General features: G+C 47.9%; 1 pseudogene; it reads left to right on the forward strand.

Moving 5' to 3' along the window:
• Window positions 1–15,370: 15,370 nt before the first annotated feature.
• On the forward strand, window positions 15,371–15,553 carry LOC111590973 (uncharacterized; annotated as a pseudogene).
• Window positions 15,554–15,960: the final 407 nt, after the last annotated feature.

Below are 15,960 nucleotides of genomic sequence, written 5' to 3' on the forward strand. Positions count from 1 at the left end.
TTCGCCTTCACTGTGGACTGCGTTACCTTCTGACCCCGTTTTGTTTGATTATCTCTTGCTAGGAATGACTCGGCAGATTTCAATTATCGAAGAAAAACACTCCCGAGATCAGGCTGAATGGGTCCAGCGGTGTGCTGACTTCGAGGAGAAGTACTCTCAGAGCCAAACTAAACTGGGTCAAGTCTCCGCTGCCTTGGATGATGCCAATGCCCTGAGCTCTTCTCTTCATGCTCAGCTCAATTCTGAAAAGGTGATTTACAAAACTGTGCCTTGCCTTGCTGAGTTCCTATTACTTGCTCGGTTCTTGAAGGAGTTGATTTTTGCTTGCAGGAGGAAAAACGTATCCTTGCTGCTTCTCGTGACAATCTCGACAGATTGTATCATGATTCTAGCAACTCGCTGACCATCTTGGAGAGGAGTCACCGCTTTATAATGGAGGAATTGGACAATCAACGTTGCAGGCTGCAGGAATCTGCGGACGAAGTGACTCGCCTCAAGCAGCTGATATCAGCAAAGGACGCCACCATTAAAGAACTCCGAGCTTCCAAGAAATCCATTGCCCAAGAGTTAGAGACTGCTCGGCTGGCTGCTAAAGTTGCCGAAGAAACTTCAGTTACTCTCAAAGCCCAGCGCGACAAAGCCATGGACAAGGCTATTCGGGCGGGACGAATCTTGATGAGGAGACCCGGCGTGGTTGTTCCTGAAGACATAAGGGCTGACGTGACTGCTGCCCCCGATTCCTCGAGTCGCCCTTCTTCGTCGGTCGCCCCTGAGAAAGACGCTGCGAAATAGAGAAACATTTTGCGTGCTTTGAGCGCGCAGTTAGTATGATCGAGTATTTGTTAGAGGACATCAGTTCAGCATCCGCATGATATAATTACTCTCTTATTGTATCAGAATTCATCAGTTCGTAAATTTGCAGTAGTGAAACGACGCACGATGATTATGAAATTTGTTTGCGGGATATAGAAGTCATCCCTTGGATAGCATAGGCATGAGCGTGTTGCACCGCCTTAAGTCGTTGCCGACTTAAGTCGATTGCTCCGTTAGTAGGGCATAGTGGTCACCCCGAGTTAAGTAAGCGTGAGCATGTCGCACCGCCTTAAGTCGTTGCCGACTTAAGTCGATTGCTCCGTTAGTAGGGCATAGTGGCCACCCCGAGTTAAGTAAGCGTGAGCATGTCGCACCGCCTTAAGTCGTTGCCGACTTAAGTCGATTGCTCCGTTAGTAGGGCATAGTGGTCACCCCGAGTTAAGTAAGCGTGAGCATGTTGCACCACCTTAAGTCGTTGCCGACTTAAGTCGATTGCTCCGTTAGTAGGGCATAGTGGTCACCCCGAGTTAAGTAAGCGTGAGCATGTTGCACCGCCTTAAGTCGTTGCCGACTTAAGTCGATTGCTCCGTTAGTAGGGCATAGTGGTCACCCCGAGTTAAGTAAGCGTGAGCATGTTGCACCGCCTTAAGTCGTTGCTGACTTAAGTCGATTGCTCTGTTAGTAGGGCATAGTGGTCACCCCGAGTTAAGTAAGAATGCAAGTCAATCGTAAACGATCTGAGTATCTTTGAAACCTTTTTTTTATTGATGACATATTTCCATTCTACAGAGTACATCGTCGTCCCAGCAGTTTTGAAGTACAGCTAGGGATAAAACTTTCTGAGGTGTTCTATGTTCCAGGAGTTCCCAACTTCTGTGCCATCCATCTGAGTGAGGCGATACGATCCGGGCCGAGTGACTTCTACTACCATGAAGGGTCCTTCCCATAAGGGTGATAACTTGTGTCGTCCCTCCCCCGTTAGAATTCGGCGGAGGACGAGATCCCCTACTGAGAAGAATCGTTGTCGCACAGCCTTGTCGTGATAGCGCCTTAGAGTCTGCTGATACCGTGCTGACTGGATTACCGCGTTTAGCCGTTCTTCTTCAAGTACATCAATGTCCTCCAACCTGGTGGCCTCAGCTTCTGCTATGTTTTCGAAGATCAACCTTGGCGCCCCGAACTTGAGATCAGCAGGTAGCACTGCCTCCGACCCATAAACCATGAAGAAAGGAGTGTTTCCATGCAGGGCTCGGCTAGGTTGGGTTCTTAGGCTCCAAACGACATAGGGCAATTCCCTTATCCACTTTCCTGCGAATTTTTTATTCTTATCGAAGACCTTTTTCCTGAGTGCTTCCAATATCATTCCGTTGGCTCGCTCAACCTGCTCGTTGGCTCTTGGATGTGCTACAGATGCATACTTGATCTGAATGCTCTTTTGCTCGCAGAAGTCAAAGAATTCTGAACTTGTGAAGTTGGATCCTAAGTCAGTTATGATGCTGTTTGGTATCCCGAATCTGAATATTATGTCTTGTATGAATTCCACTACCTTAGCTGAGGTTAAAGAAGCAATGGGCTTGAACTCTATCCATTTGGTGAATTTGTCAATCGCTACCAGTACATGAGTGTATCCCCCTTGAGCTTTCTTGAAAGGTCCAATCATATCCAGTCCCCAGCATGCGAAAGGCCAAGTCACTGGTATGGTCTGCAGTTGCTGTGCTGGCAGATGTTGTTGCTTTGACAAGTATTGGCAAGCTTCGCACCTTTGAACTAACTCGGCTGCATCGTTCTTTGCTGTTGGCCAGTAAAATCCCGACCTGAAGACCTTCCCAACTAGTGTTCTGGATGCTGCATGTATTCCACATTTCCCAGCATGGACCTCCTCCAGAAGTTGCTTCCCAGTGAACGGGAGAATACACTTCATGAGAACTCCTGATGCACCCCTTCTGTATAATGTTTCCCCAATGAGTGTATAGTGCGCCGACTGTCTGGCAATGCGCTCTGCCGAGTTTTTGTCGTCTGGTTCTTCTTCATTCTTTATATACTTAATGATCGGCCTTCTCCAGTCATCAGAGTCTGACTCGAGTTGATCTATAACGTTGCACTCTTCTGTTTGATCCATTGAGATACTCGGCTGTTGGATTTCTTGCACGAAGACTCCGGGTGGGACCTGAGTTCGACCGGATCCTAGCTTGGACAGTACATCAGCTGCTGTGTTCCGATCTCTTTCTACATGATGGAATTCCAGACCCTCGAATTTATCTTCCAGCTTCCGGACGGCAGCGCAGTATCTTCCCATTGAATCGCTTGAACAATCCCACTCCTTGTTTATCTGGCTGATGACTACCAGAGAGTCTCTGTATACCATCAATCTCTTGACGCCCAATGATATGGCGATGTTCAGTCCATGAATCAGAGCTTCATACTCGGCTGCATTGTTGGAGGCCGGAAATAGCAACTGGAGGGCGTACTTGAGGTGTTCGCCTCTAGGTGCGGTGAAGAAAATCCCTGCTCCTGCTCCCTGCAGCTTCAGCGAGCCATCAAAATACATTCGCCATACTTCTGCAGTCTCTGGGTTATCTGGTACTTGCTGTTCGGTCCACTCTGATACGAAATCAACCAGTGCTTGAGTTTTGATGGCAGTGCGAGGTTGGAACTCGATGTCATGAGATCCCAGCTCGCAAGCCCACTTGGCTATTCGGCCAATGGCTTCCTTGTTGTGAAGAATATCCCCTATTGGAAAACCAGTTACTACTATGACTTTGTGGTCATCGAAGTAGTGACGCAGCTTGCGGGCAGTTAGAAGTACTGCATATAATAGCTTCTGAACTTGAGGATACTTTTTCTTTGAGGGGCCCAGAACTTCGCTGATGAAGTAAACAGGATGTTGCACTGGATAGGCATGTCCTTCTTCTACTCGCTCGACTACCAACGCGGTGCTTACCACGTGAGTCGTGCAAGAGATATACAGTAGCAGATCTTCAGCCGGTTGAGTTGACGTAGCTCGCCGGGGTGGCTTCAGTACTGGTGGTGTTGTTAAGAATTTTTTCAGTGCATCTAGAGCTTCCTGTGCCTCTGAAGTCCATTGAAACTTATCCACCTTCTTGAGTAGCTTGTAAAATGGCAAACCTTTTTCTCCCAGCCTGGATATAAATCTGCTTAGAGCTGCCATACATCCAGTAAGTCGCTGAACCTTCTTTTGTGATCGAGGTGCTTCCATCTTCATGATAGCTTCAATCTTTTCTGGATTAGCCTCAATTCCCCGGTGGCTGACGATAAACCCGAGTAACTTTCCAGCTGGTACCCCAAAAACACATTTTTCAGAATTAAGCTTCCATCTATACCGTCTCAGACTGTTGAAAACCAGCTGTAAGTCTTCAATGAAATCCTCCGAATTCTCCGTTTTGATTACCACATCATCTACGTAGGCCTCCACACGCTTGCCCCAGTGATCGGCTAAGCATGTTTGAATGGCTCTCTGATAGGTCGCTCCAGCGTTTTTGAGGCCGAACGGCATGGAGGTATAACAGAAAGCACCAAACGGAGTGATGAACGCTGTTTTTTCCTCGTCTTCCTTCGCCAAACTAATCTGATGATACCCGGAATAGCAATCTAAGAAAGACAGCACAGAACATCCAGCGGTGGAGTCCACCACCTGATCTATCCTTGGGAGCCCGAAGGGATCCTTCGGACAGTGTTTGTTGAGATCAGTATAGTCGACGCACATGCACCAATCCACTTTATTCTTTTTGAGTACAAGAACAGGGTTGGCTAACCACTCGGGGTGTAATACTTCTCTAATAAATCCAGCCGCGACCAAGCGAGCTAACTCGGCGCGAATGGCCTCTCTCTTGTCGGGCGTGAAACGACGTAGCTTTTGCCGAATCGGCCTCGCCTGGGGGTAGACCTTCAATTTGTGCTCGGCCAGTTCTCTTGGGACTCCCGGCATATCCGCAGGTTGCCATGCGAATACGTCTCGGTTATCTTGCAGGAACTGGACGAGCGCGCTTTCCTATTTGTCGTCCAGGCTGGAGCTGATGATGGCAGTCTTGCGTTCATCAGCGAACCCCAGGTTGATCCTCTTAGTATCCTCAGTCGGCCGCATAGAGGTCGCGGCCTGAGCTTCGTTTGCCGGTACTGCGAGGTTCTCTCCAGGCTTAGAGTTCGCCGGTGTCGAGGAAACCGTCGATGGCTTGGTGCTGAGGGCTGCTTGGATGGCCACTCGGAAACATTCTGCGGTGCCTTGGAAGTCGGCGCACACAGTTATGATTCCTTGTGGTCCTGGCATCTTCAGTACCATGTATGTGTAATGGGGGACGGCCATGAATTTGGCCAGCCCCGGCCTTCCGATGATGGCGTTGTACCCGCAGTGGAAGTTCGCCACTTCGAACCTCAGGAACTCGGTTCTGTAGTTCTCCAGAGTTCTGAAGGTGACTGGCATGTAGATGTGGCCCAGCGGGTATTCTCCTTCCGTCGGCACGATGCCGAAGAAAGGGGTGTCCGACTCGTGGAGCTCTTTGAGGTGAACTCCTAAGCCTTGGAGTGTTCGGGGGAAGGTGACGTTGATGCTGCTCCCCCCGTCCACTAGCACCTTCTTCACCCGGCTCTCTCGGATCACCGGATCGACGAGGAGCGGGTATTTGCCTGGATGGTCGAAGTTAAGCCATTGATCCTCCCGAGTGAAAGTGATCGGGTGCTCCGACCACCGGTATGGGGCGGGAGGACCGGTGGTTGCCACCAATATCTGGCGGTCGTTGAGCTTTTGTTGTCGTTTGTTCTCCTGCGATCCGTGTCCGCCGAAGATGACGTTGACCTCCCTGTCGACGCGTGGGAAAGCTCCTCCTCCTCCTCCCTCCTCTTGCTGATGGGGTTGCCGTGGTTCATCTGGTCCTCCCCTCGGCGGAGGAGGAGGTAGAGGTTGGAAGGGTCGGCCGTGCCCGATGGAATGCTTAAAGTCCCGGCAGTTGCGAAGAGTGTGGCGCATGTCTTTGTGGTACGGGCACTGGGTGTCGAGGATGTCGTCCAGCGTGCGTTCGCCTCCGCGAGGTCCTCCCCGGGCGCGAGAGGCAGGTGGTCCGGCAGCATGTACTTCTTCGCGAGGCCTCTTCTCCCATCGTTTGTCGGGTTGCTGGTTCGCGTCGCGTCGTGGTGCTGCCGGTGCGGGCTTCGTTCCTCCGATGAGGTCCTGGGCCCGCTCGTCGGCGGTGATGTAGAGGTCGGCTTCTCGGAACAGCTCCTCGGAGGTAGTCGGTGCTTTCTGTAGTATGGCTCGGACAGAAGCCGAGTCGTTGGATCCTCTGTAGAAGTCCTCGATCACGGCCGCCTCCGTAACCTCGGGGATGCGATTTCTCATGGTCTGGAACCTTTTGAGGTACGACCGGAGAGTCTCATCCCCCCGGCGCTTGATGGATTTTAGGTCCCATGGTTGCGCCGGCTTGTCGGAGAGGGACTGGAAGTTGGCGGTGAAGCGTCGACTGAAGTCCCCCCAGTCGTCGATGCAGTGTCGGGGTAGATGTCGCAGCCATTGCAGCGCGTCTTGCCCAAGGACAATGGGTAAATACACGGTCATCACGTCTTCAGACGCCCCGGCAGCTCGAGCAGCAGTGGTGTAGACGGCTAGCCAACCCCCTGGATCCTGCTTAGGTTCATATTTGTCGACATTGGATACCTTGAAGTTGGGAGGCCATTGAATGGCCCTAAGGCGCGGAGTAAGAGCGGATACTCCGCACGTGTCCTCCTGTCGTCGGGGACGATGTCTGTCCCGGGGAGGGGAGTTGTGGTTGTGGTTCCTCGACCGTCCCCGGGTAGTTCCGTTAGTTGAGGCCGTTGCCGACTCAGTTCTGGTGGCCTGGCTCTGAGCCGGGACGCCATGATCCCTGTCGTACTCCTCCCGACGGCGAATCTCGTTCTCATGCCGCCGTTCGCGCGAAGCATTGATGGAGCTTCGCGCGTCTCGGCGACTGTTGATGGCGTGTCGTAGATCGTTCGGCGGGTGAGCAAGCGGTAGAAGATGGTTGGCTGCCTGGGTGAACAGGCGTCGGGAGTCCGAGGAAGTCCATCGGCTATCCGAGCTAGCACCCCTCCGACTTCGCTCGGCGTGTTCATGGCTCGGGCGAAGTCGGGGTTCAGGTTGCGCCCGAAGAATGGATTCTCCCGGCGTTGCCTTGCATCTTGCTCGGCTTGTTCCTGAGCCCGTCGACGATCACGTCGTCGGGAGTTCCTTCGTTCTCTGAAGATGCGTTCTTCCGGAGTTTCTCCTATCTCCGAGACCTCGTCTCGCGAGACAGGCTGCTCCGGATCCCGTTCTCCGGCCGCGTGATGTCGTCGAACGTTCCTGCGCCGATTCCTCCGTCGGCGGGACTCTTGTTGAGGCGGTTCTTCTCCGGGTGCGGTCGGCTCGTCGTCGGAGACGGTGGGCGACTCCACTCTCCCGATGAAGAGGACGTCGGGGTAGAATGGTGCTGCCGTCGTGGCGATCTTCTTTCCGTTCTCCTTTGAGGCCGGAGGGACGGAAAGAACAACTTGCTTCTCCCTGGTCTCCTTCTTCCTCGCGATCCGTGTCCATTCTTTTGTCGGGGAAGTAGACAGTGGAGTTTTCCGGGTCAGCGAGCCCTCGGCCCCTGACTTTCCGGAGACGATCTTTTTCCGAAGAGCGGGAGGTTGCGCTTCTCCGGCATTTTCGGAGTTTGTTGGAGGAGACTTCTTTTCCGGCGGATCCGCGATACGGTGTAGAATTCCCTCTTCATCCGCTACATATGAGATTGTTCCGAAGCAGAATACGGATCCGGGGCGCAGGGTGATCTTGCTGTGGAAGGTGACGGCCATTGAGCTAGCTTGGATCGTCGACACACCCCCTACCTGGCGCGCCAGCTGTCGGTGTTTTGGGTCCGACCGCACACCCGGGGTTGCCCCTCGAGGTGTTTTTAGAAGTAGGACGGTGTCGACGACTGTAGCAAAATGGTTCGTGCCGATTGCACGAGGAACAGTGGACAAGGTTTACAGGTTCGGGCCGCTTAGAAATGCGTAACACCCTACGTCCTGGTGAGTATGCTTGGTGAATGTGGTTACAGAGAGCTCTCTGGATTGAGAATGTAGAGAGTTGATGTGGGTGGCTAAGTAATAGGATCGATCGTTCTAAAGGGGTGCCCCTAGGCCTTATATACTCGACCGTGGGGCAATACATGTGGATATGGTAACAACAAGTAGTTAAAAGATAGTGAACCTCTTGAGTTTATCCCTACGTAACCCTCGCCGACTTATCCTCGCATGGCTCCGTTGCATGGGGGCTCCAGCGCGGGAAAGTCGGATCTCTGTTGCGGTCACTCGCTCGACGTCGTGGGCCGTCCGGGTTTGCACCAATCCGGCCTCATGTCGATCTGCTTTGCTGGTTGTTTCTCCCCAGGCCCACGGAAGAATGACCTTACGATTTATTGGGCCCTTGGGCCTTTCGTGAGGTCTTTTACTTTTTTTAGTGGACCCGGGGGATATCTATCCCCCACACCCATCTCAAGAATCCCTTTAAGGTTTCTTGGGTATGAGATTTTTCCTGTAAAAAGAATACCCATGTGAAGCGAGAATAATCATCCACAATAACTAGACAGTACTTACTCCCGCCGATGCTTATGTAAGCTATCGGGCCGAATAGGTCCATGTGTAGGAGTTCCAGTGGCCTGTCAGTCGTCATGATGTTCTTGTGTGGATGATGAGCACCAACTTGCTTCCCAGCCTGACATGCGCTACAAATCCTGTCTTTCTCAAAATGAACATTTGTTAATCCTAAAATGTGCTCTCTCTTTAGAAGCTTATGAAGATTCTTCATCCCAACATGGGCTAGTCGGCGGTGCCAGAGCCAACCCATGTTAGTCTTAGCAATTAAGCAAGTGTCGAGTTCAGCTCCCTTAAATGCTATTGAATCATCACTTCTTCTAAAGACAGTGACACCTACATCAGTAAAAAGACAGTTGTAGCCCATTTGACATAATTGAGATACAGAAAGCAAATTGTAATCTAAAGAATCTACAAGAAAAACATTAGAAATGGAATGGTCAGGTGATATAGCAATTTTACCCAATCCTTTGACCAAACCTTGATTTCCATCCCCGAATGTGATAGCTTGTTGAGGATCTTGGTTTTTCTCGAAGGAGGAGAACATTTTCTTCTCCCCAGCCATATGGTTTGTGCACCCACTATTGATGATCCAACTTGAGCCCCCGGATGCATAAACCTACAAAACAATTTTAGTTCTTGACTTTAGGTACCCAAATGGTTTTGGGTCCTTTGGCATTAGACACAAGAACTTTGGGTACCCAAACACAAGAAATTGATCCCTTGTGTTTGCCCCCAACATACTTGGCAACTACCTTGCCGGATTTGTTAGTTAACACATAAGATGCATCAAAAGTTTTAAATGAAATGCTATGTTCATTTGATGCACTAGGAGTTTTCTTCTTAGGCAACTTAGCACGGGTTGGTTGCCTAGAACTAGATGCCTCACCCTTATACATAAAAGCAAGGTTAGGGCTAGAGTGAGACTTCCTAGAATGAATTCTCCTAATTTTGCTCTCGGGATAACCGGCAGGGTACAAAATGTAACCCTCGTTATCCTGAGGCATGGGAGCCTTGCCCTTAACAAAGTTGGACAATTTCTTACAAGGGGCATTAAGTTTGACATTGTCCCCCTTTTGGAAGCCAATACCATCCTTTATGCCAGGGCGTCTCCCACTATAGAGCATACTACGAGCAAATTTAAATTTTTCATTTTCAAGTTCATGCTCGACAATTTTAGCATCTAATTTTGCTATATGATCATTTTGTTGCTTTATTAATACCATATGATCATGAATAGCATTAATATCAATATCTCTACATCTAGTGCAAATAGAAGTATGTTCAACGGTAGATGTAGAGGGTTTGCAAGATTTTAATTCTACAACCTTAGCATGCAATATATCATTTTTACTTCTAAGGTCGGAAATGGAAGCATTGCAAACATCTAATTCTTTAGCCTTAGCAAGCAATTTTTCATTTTCATTTCTAAGGCTAGCAAGAGAAATGTTTAATTCTTCAATCTTAGCAAGCAAATCATCATTATCATTTCTAAGATTGGGAATTGAAACATCACAAACATTTGAATCAACCTTAGCACTTAAACTAGCATTTTCATTTCTAAGGTTGTCAATGGTTTCATGGCAAGTGCTTAGCTCACTAGAATGTTTTTCACATTTCTCTACTTCTAGAGCGTAAGCATTTTTAAACTTAACATGCTTTTTGTTTTCCTTGATTAGGAAGTCCTCTAGGGTGTCCAAGAGATCATCCTTCTCATGATGGCACTAATTAATTCATTTAACTTTTCTTTTTGTTGCATGTTTAGGTTGGCAAAAAGAATGCGCAAGTTATCCTCCTCATTACTAGCATTATCCTCATAGCTAGAGGTTTCATATTTGGTGGAGGATCTTGATTTTACCTTCTTCCTTTTGTCGTCCTTTGCCATGAGGCACTTGTGGCCGACGTTGGGGAAGAGAAGACCTTTGGTGACGGTGATGTTTGCGGCGTCCTCGTCGGAGGAGGAGTCGGTGGAGCTCTCGTCGGAGTCCCATTCCCGGCAAACATGGGCACCGCCGCCCTTCTTCTTGTAGTACTTCTTCTTCTCCTTTCTTCTCCCCTTCTTGTCGTCGCCCCTGTCACTGTCACTAGAAATAGGACATTTTGCAATAAAGTGACCGGGCTTACCACACTTGTAGCACACTTTCTTGGAGCGGGGCTTGTAATCTTTCCCCCTCCTTTGTTTGAGGATTTGGCGGAAGCTCTTGATGACGAGCGCCATCTCCTCATTGTCGAGCTTTGAGGCGTCGATTGGTTGTCTACTTGACGTAGACTCCTCCTCCTTCTCCTCCGTTGCTTTGAATGCGACCAGTTGTGCTTCGGATGTGGAGGGGCCATCAAGCTCATTGATCTTCTTTGAGCCTTTGATCATAAACTCAAAGCTCACAAAATTCCCGATTACTTCCTCGGGAGTCATTAGAGTATATCTAGGATTGCCACGAATTAATTGAACTTGAGTAGGGTTAAGGAAAACAAGTGATCTTAAAATAACCTTAACCATTTCGTGGTCATCCCATTTTTTGCTCCCGAGGTTGCACACTTGGTTCACCAAGGTTTTGAGCCGGTTGTACATGTCTTGTGGCTCCTCCCCTTGGCGAAGACGGAAGCGACCGAGCTCCCCCTCGATCGTCTCCCGCTTGGTGATCTTGGTTAGCTCATCTCCCTCGTGCGCGGTCTTGAGCACGTCCCAAACTTCCTTGGCGCTCTTTAATCCTTGCACCTTGTTGTAATCCTCTCTACTTAGAGAGGCGAGGAGTATAGTAGTTGTGGCTTGGGAGTTGAAGTGCTCGATTTGGGCCACTTCGTCCTCATCATAATCTTCATCCCCTACGGATGGTACCTATACACCAAACTCAACGACATCCCATATACTTTTGTGGAGTGAGGTTAGATGAAATCGCATTAAATCACTCCACCTTGCATAATCTTCACCATCAAAAGTTGGTGGTTTGCCTAATGGGACGGAAAGTAAAGGCGTATGTTTAGGAATGCGAGGATAGCGTAAGAGAATCCTACTAAACTTCTTGCGCTCATGGTGCTTAGAAGTAATGGACGGCACGTCGGAGCCGGAGGTGGAAGGTGATGAAGTATCGGTCTTGTAGTACACCACCTTCCTCATCTTCTTTTTCTTGTCCCCACTCCGATGCGACTTGTGAGAAGAGGGTTTCTTCTCCTTCCCTTTCCCTTTGTTGCGGGACTCTTCCGATGAAGCCTTCCCGTGGCTTGTAGTGGGCTTGTCGCCGGTCTCCATCTCCTTCTTGGCGTGATCTCCCGACATCACTTCGAGCGGTTAGGCTCTAATGAAGCACCGGGTTCTGATACCAATTGAAAGTCGCCTAGAGGGGGGTGAATAGGGAGAAACTGAAATTTACAAAGTTAATCACAACTACAAGCCGGGTTAGCGTTAGAAATGTAATTGAGTCCGAGAGAGAGGGTGCAAAACAAATCGCAAGCGAATAAAGAGTGTGACACGCAGATTTGTTTTACCGAGGTTTGGTTTTCGCAAACCTACTCCCCATTGAGGTGGTCATAAAGACCGGGTCTCTTTCAACCCTTTCCCTCTCTCAAACAGTCCCTCGGACCGAGTGAGCTTCTTCTTCTCAGTCAAACGGGAACAAACTTCCCCGCAAGGATCACCACACAATTGGTGTCTCTTGCCTCGGTTACAATTGAGTTGTTCACAAGAAAGAATGAAAGAAAGAAGCAATCCAAGCGCAAGAGCTCAAAAGAACACAACAAATCTCTCTCACTAATCACTAAAGCTTTGTGTGGAATTGGGAGAGGATTTGATCACTTGGGTGTGTCTAGAATTGAATGCTAGAGCTCTTGTAAGTAGTTGGAAGGTGGAAAACTTGGATGACTTGAATGTGGGGTGGTTGGGGGTATTTATAACCCCAACCACCAAACTAGCCGTTTGGTGAAGGCTGCTGTCGACGGGCGCACCGGACAGTCCGGTGCGGCATCGGACAGTGTCCGGTGCACCAGCCACGTCACCCGGCCGTTAGGGTTCGACCGTTGGAGCTCTGTTTTGTGGGCCCGCCTGGCTGTCCGGTGGCGCACCGGACAAGTCTTGTAGACTGTCCGGTGTGCCACCCGCGCGTGCTCTGACCTCTGCGCGCGCAGGCGCGCATTTAATGCGTTGCAGTCGACCATTGCGCGCGAAGTAGTCGTTGCTCCGCTGGCTCACCGGACAGTCCGGTGTGCACCGGACATGTCCGGTGAATTTTAGCGGAGCGGAAATCCGAAGCTGGCGAGTTCAGAGTCGCTCTCCCCTGGAGCACCGGACATTGTCCGGTGGTACACAGGACAGTCCGGTGAATTATAGCGAAGCGCCTCTGAGAATTCCCGAAGGTGCGAAGTTTAGCTTGGAGTCCCCTGGTGCACCGAACACTGTCCGGTGGCACACCGGACAGTCCGGTGCGCCAGACCAGGGCACACTTCGGTTATCCCTTGCTCTTTTTGTTGAACCCTTTTCTTTGTCTTTTTATTGGCTTGTTGTGAACCTTTGGCACCTGTAGAACTTATAGACTAGAGCAAACTGGTTAGTCCAATTATTTGTGTTAGGCAATTCAACCATCAAAATCATTTAGGAAATAGGTGTAAGCCTAATTCCCTTTCACTACCCAACTTCGCATACTCCAATCTGATTCTACAGAACCGGGTGACCATGGCAATTACATCAACATATATAGGTTGCACCAAGGTATGACAACATCAATACTCTGTTCCATACATCTTAGCACCAATATAGTTTACATAATATTCATGATAATTGCTCTTCAACGTCACTCAAATTCACATGGAACACAAAAAAAGTCAGAACTACTACGTTCTCACTTATAAGCATCATGCAACAACACCTTTTACAGTACCAAACAAACACTATAAACACAACTGATATTTCCTTGTTTCTAGAGGAAACTATTTTATGTACTTACGAATGTCGCCCACGTTGCTGGAAGTTGTCTACTTTTGTGTACATAGCTAAATGTTGTCCAGATTTATATATGTTTCTACGACATGTATCAATAAACTCTAGTTTACGTGTAATGGAGGCTACTTGGAAGCCAGATCCAAATGCTTCTTATTGTATATTATCGTGTCCGTTTGCTCTACAACTAAATTGCAATAATGACAGACATCATGACAACCTCATCTTAGTTTTGTAATGTGATGTATACTATTATATTTATGTGCTTCACAACCAATGTTTTCACCTTAAATAAGGTCATGCCGCAATATCCAATAAGCTAATATTTTACAAATATTCTAAGATCCAAATCACTGTTTACGGCGCGCGCCGTACACTAGAGTCATTGTTACAGTATCGATGCGCCCTCCGTAATCTGCACGATAAAAACACACGTCACACACACCATGACGTATATGGGCCCACCGGACATGGAAGGTTGTTAGGTTACTCGTAGTGTGCTACGGTAAAGCTTCTACTAACATAGATACCAAAACAGTACGCTGGCAGCGCTCTACACTATATCATACATTCATAATAGAATACTTATAGAATTGCAGCACTCCGACATATATAGAGCGAGCAAGTCATTCTGGTATTGTTGTTTTCCAGAGCAAAATCATGTGTTATGTAGAGTAAAAAATATAGTAGTTGGATTAGAATGAATAGAATATATAGTAGTCAGTGTTTTCCTAAACGGTTTAGACGATCGTTTAAACCGGTCTAAACGTTAAAAGGAGAAATAACGTGCAGTTTAGGGTCTATGCGGTTCTCTAAATGGTTGACTGATTTAAACGGTCAACGTCTAGTCTAAACGGTCGAAAAGGTCTAAACGGAATGGCTTTAGATGGGTTTAAACATTGTTTAGCGTGTTTATTGGGTTGTTTTCTTGATAGGGTCAAAATATGTCGGGTTGAGTTGTATTGGCCTGTTAGGGTTCTCTCACCTTCTCTACCGAGCTTGCTCTCGTTCCTCTGGTTTGGTAGCCGCTACGCTGCCCCTGCGAGTGCCAAGCCACCACGACGTCACGCGGCCACGCCCCTGTTCACCATGGTGCGCCGTCTAGGTAGCTCTGCTCTTGTTTGACGCCTTCCCTGCTCCACCATGTCGTCCCCTACTCGACACCTCCACCATAGCCCCCCCTAGCTCGCTCCACCAAGATGCCTAATAGCCTAGCTCATATATGGTGCCACTCTTCTCGCCTCAATCGTCGTGCCCCTGCTCCACCATGCTGTCCCCCCTGCTCCATCATAGTGTCGGTGAACCAAATATATGTGTGGATTTACTTATGTACCCTTGCTAATATTTACATACTACGTACTAACACTTAACCCTTCTTTTGTAGGCACATGATTTGGATGGAGAGGACATCAAAAGCTTTATGTTTACTTCAAAAGAGTTAGTGAAAAGCTATTTAATCTTGCTCAAATGTTGCTACAGTAGAAAACTGTTTAGACCCTTTAATTCCGTTTAAACACGTCTAAACACTAAACAGAGCCTCGTCGTTCGTCTACCATTTACATTACTATTGATAGTAGTTGATATAGAGAGAATATATAAAGTGATATGAGTGCAAATGATTGTAATATAGAGTAAGAAATCTTGATGAGTAGGCTATAAATAGGGATATAGAGTAAGGATATGGGGTAACATGCACTGAGGATAGCCATGTATCGCTTTTTAAGATAAAAAACTATATTTTATACAAGATTTATAATATATTATATAGATTGAAAGCTATGATATTAATTTCGTTTAATTCATTTAATTGTTTATATATCTCTACTACTTTCAAGCACGAGTTTCGTGAATCGTGCGTCACACGTAAAGCGCTTAGAGTGAGCTATTTTTCTCCCCTTATGTCTCGCTTAACAACCTCGCTGTTATCTCATAGAATGCAGTGGTCCCAGATAGTGCCACATCTCTACCTGAAAGAGGACGAGCGACCGAGCGAGCTATAAAAAAGGACAGTTCTTCTTTTAAACTCATATACCTTTCTCGGTATTTTGGCTAAGATAAAGTGTAGTATCTACTGTTTAATATCTAGTATGTGGGGCATATGTCCACTTTAATTTTAAATTTATTTTTTATGGTGATGGTCCTGTTGTGGGCCTTCGTCTTCTGAAGGTCCTCAAAAACATGATTTAACAATGTCTTCCAAGTGTGACATATGAACAGGTACCTTCGGACTCGGATTAAAAGCATACACAATGTGAAGAACATGGTCTTGACGAAGGCTGGTGTTGCTCCGAAGCTACGCGTGAGGGAGCTTCGGCTAAGTGGTGGAAAAAGGAACCGACCTAAAGGGGAAAAGGTTATTTAGTCCTTGTCGGTTTATCCATGAGTCAATAGTAAATATAAAGGACATGAATGCAAATTTACACAGGCTGTGCCCTATGCCTATAAATAGATGAACAGTACCCCCGTACTGTTCACGCTGACTTGTATTCGCTTGTGCGTCACGCTTGTATTTTTGCCTTCTATCAAGCCGAAGGTATATTTGTAATTCAAAATTGTTTATGTCTTTCCTTGATAATATAATGAGAATGAATTAATAATGTTATAAGATTGTTTATGTT

The sequence above is a fragment of the Zea mays genome, chromosome 2 (assembly GCF_902167145.1).
Source record: "Zea mays cultivar B73 chromosome 2, Zm-B73-REFERENCE-NAM-5.0, whole genome shotgun sequence".
Lineage (NCBI taxonomy): Eukaryota > Viridiplantae > Streptophyta > Magnoliopsida > Poales > Poaceae > Zea > Zea mays.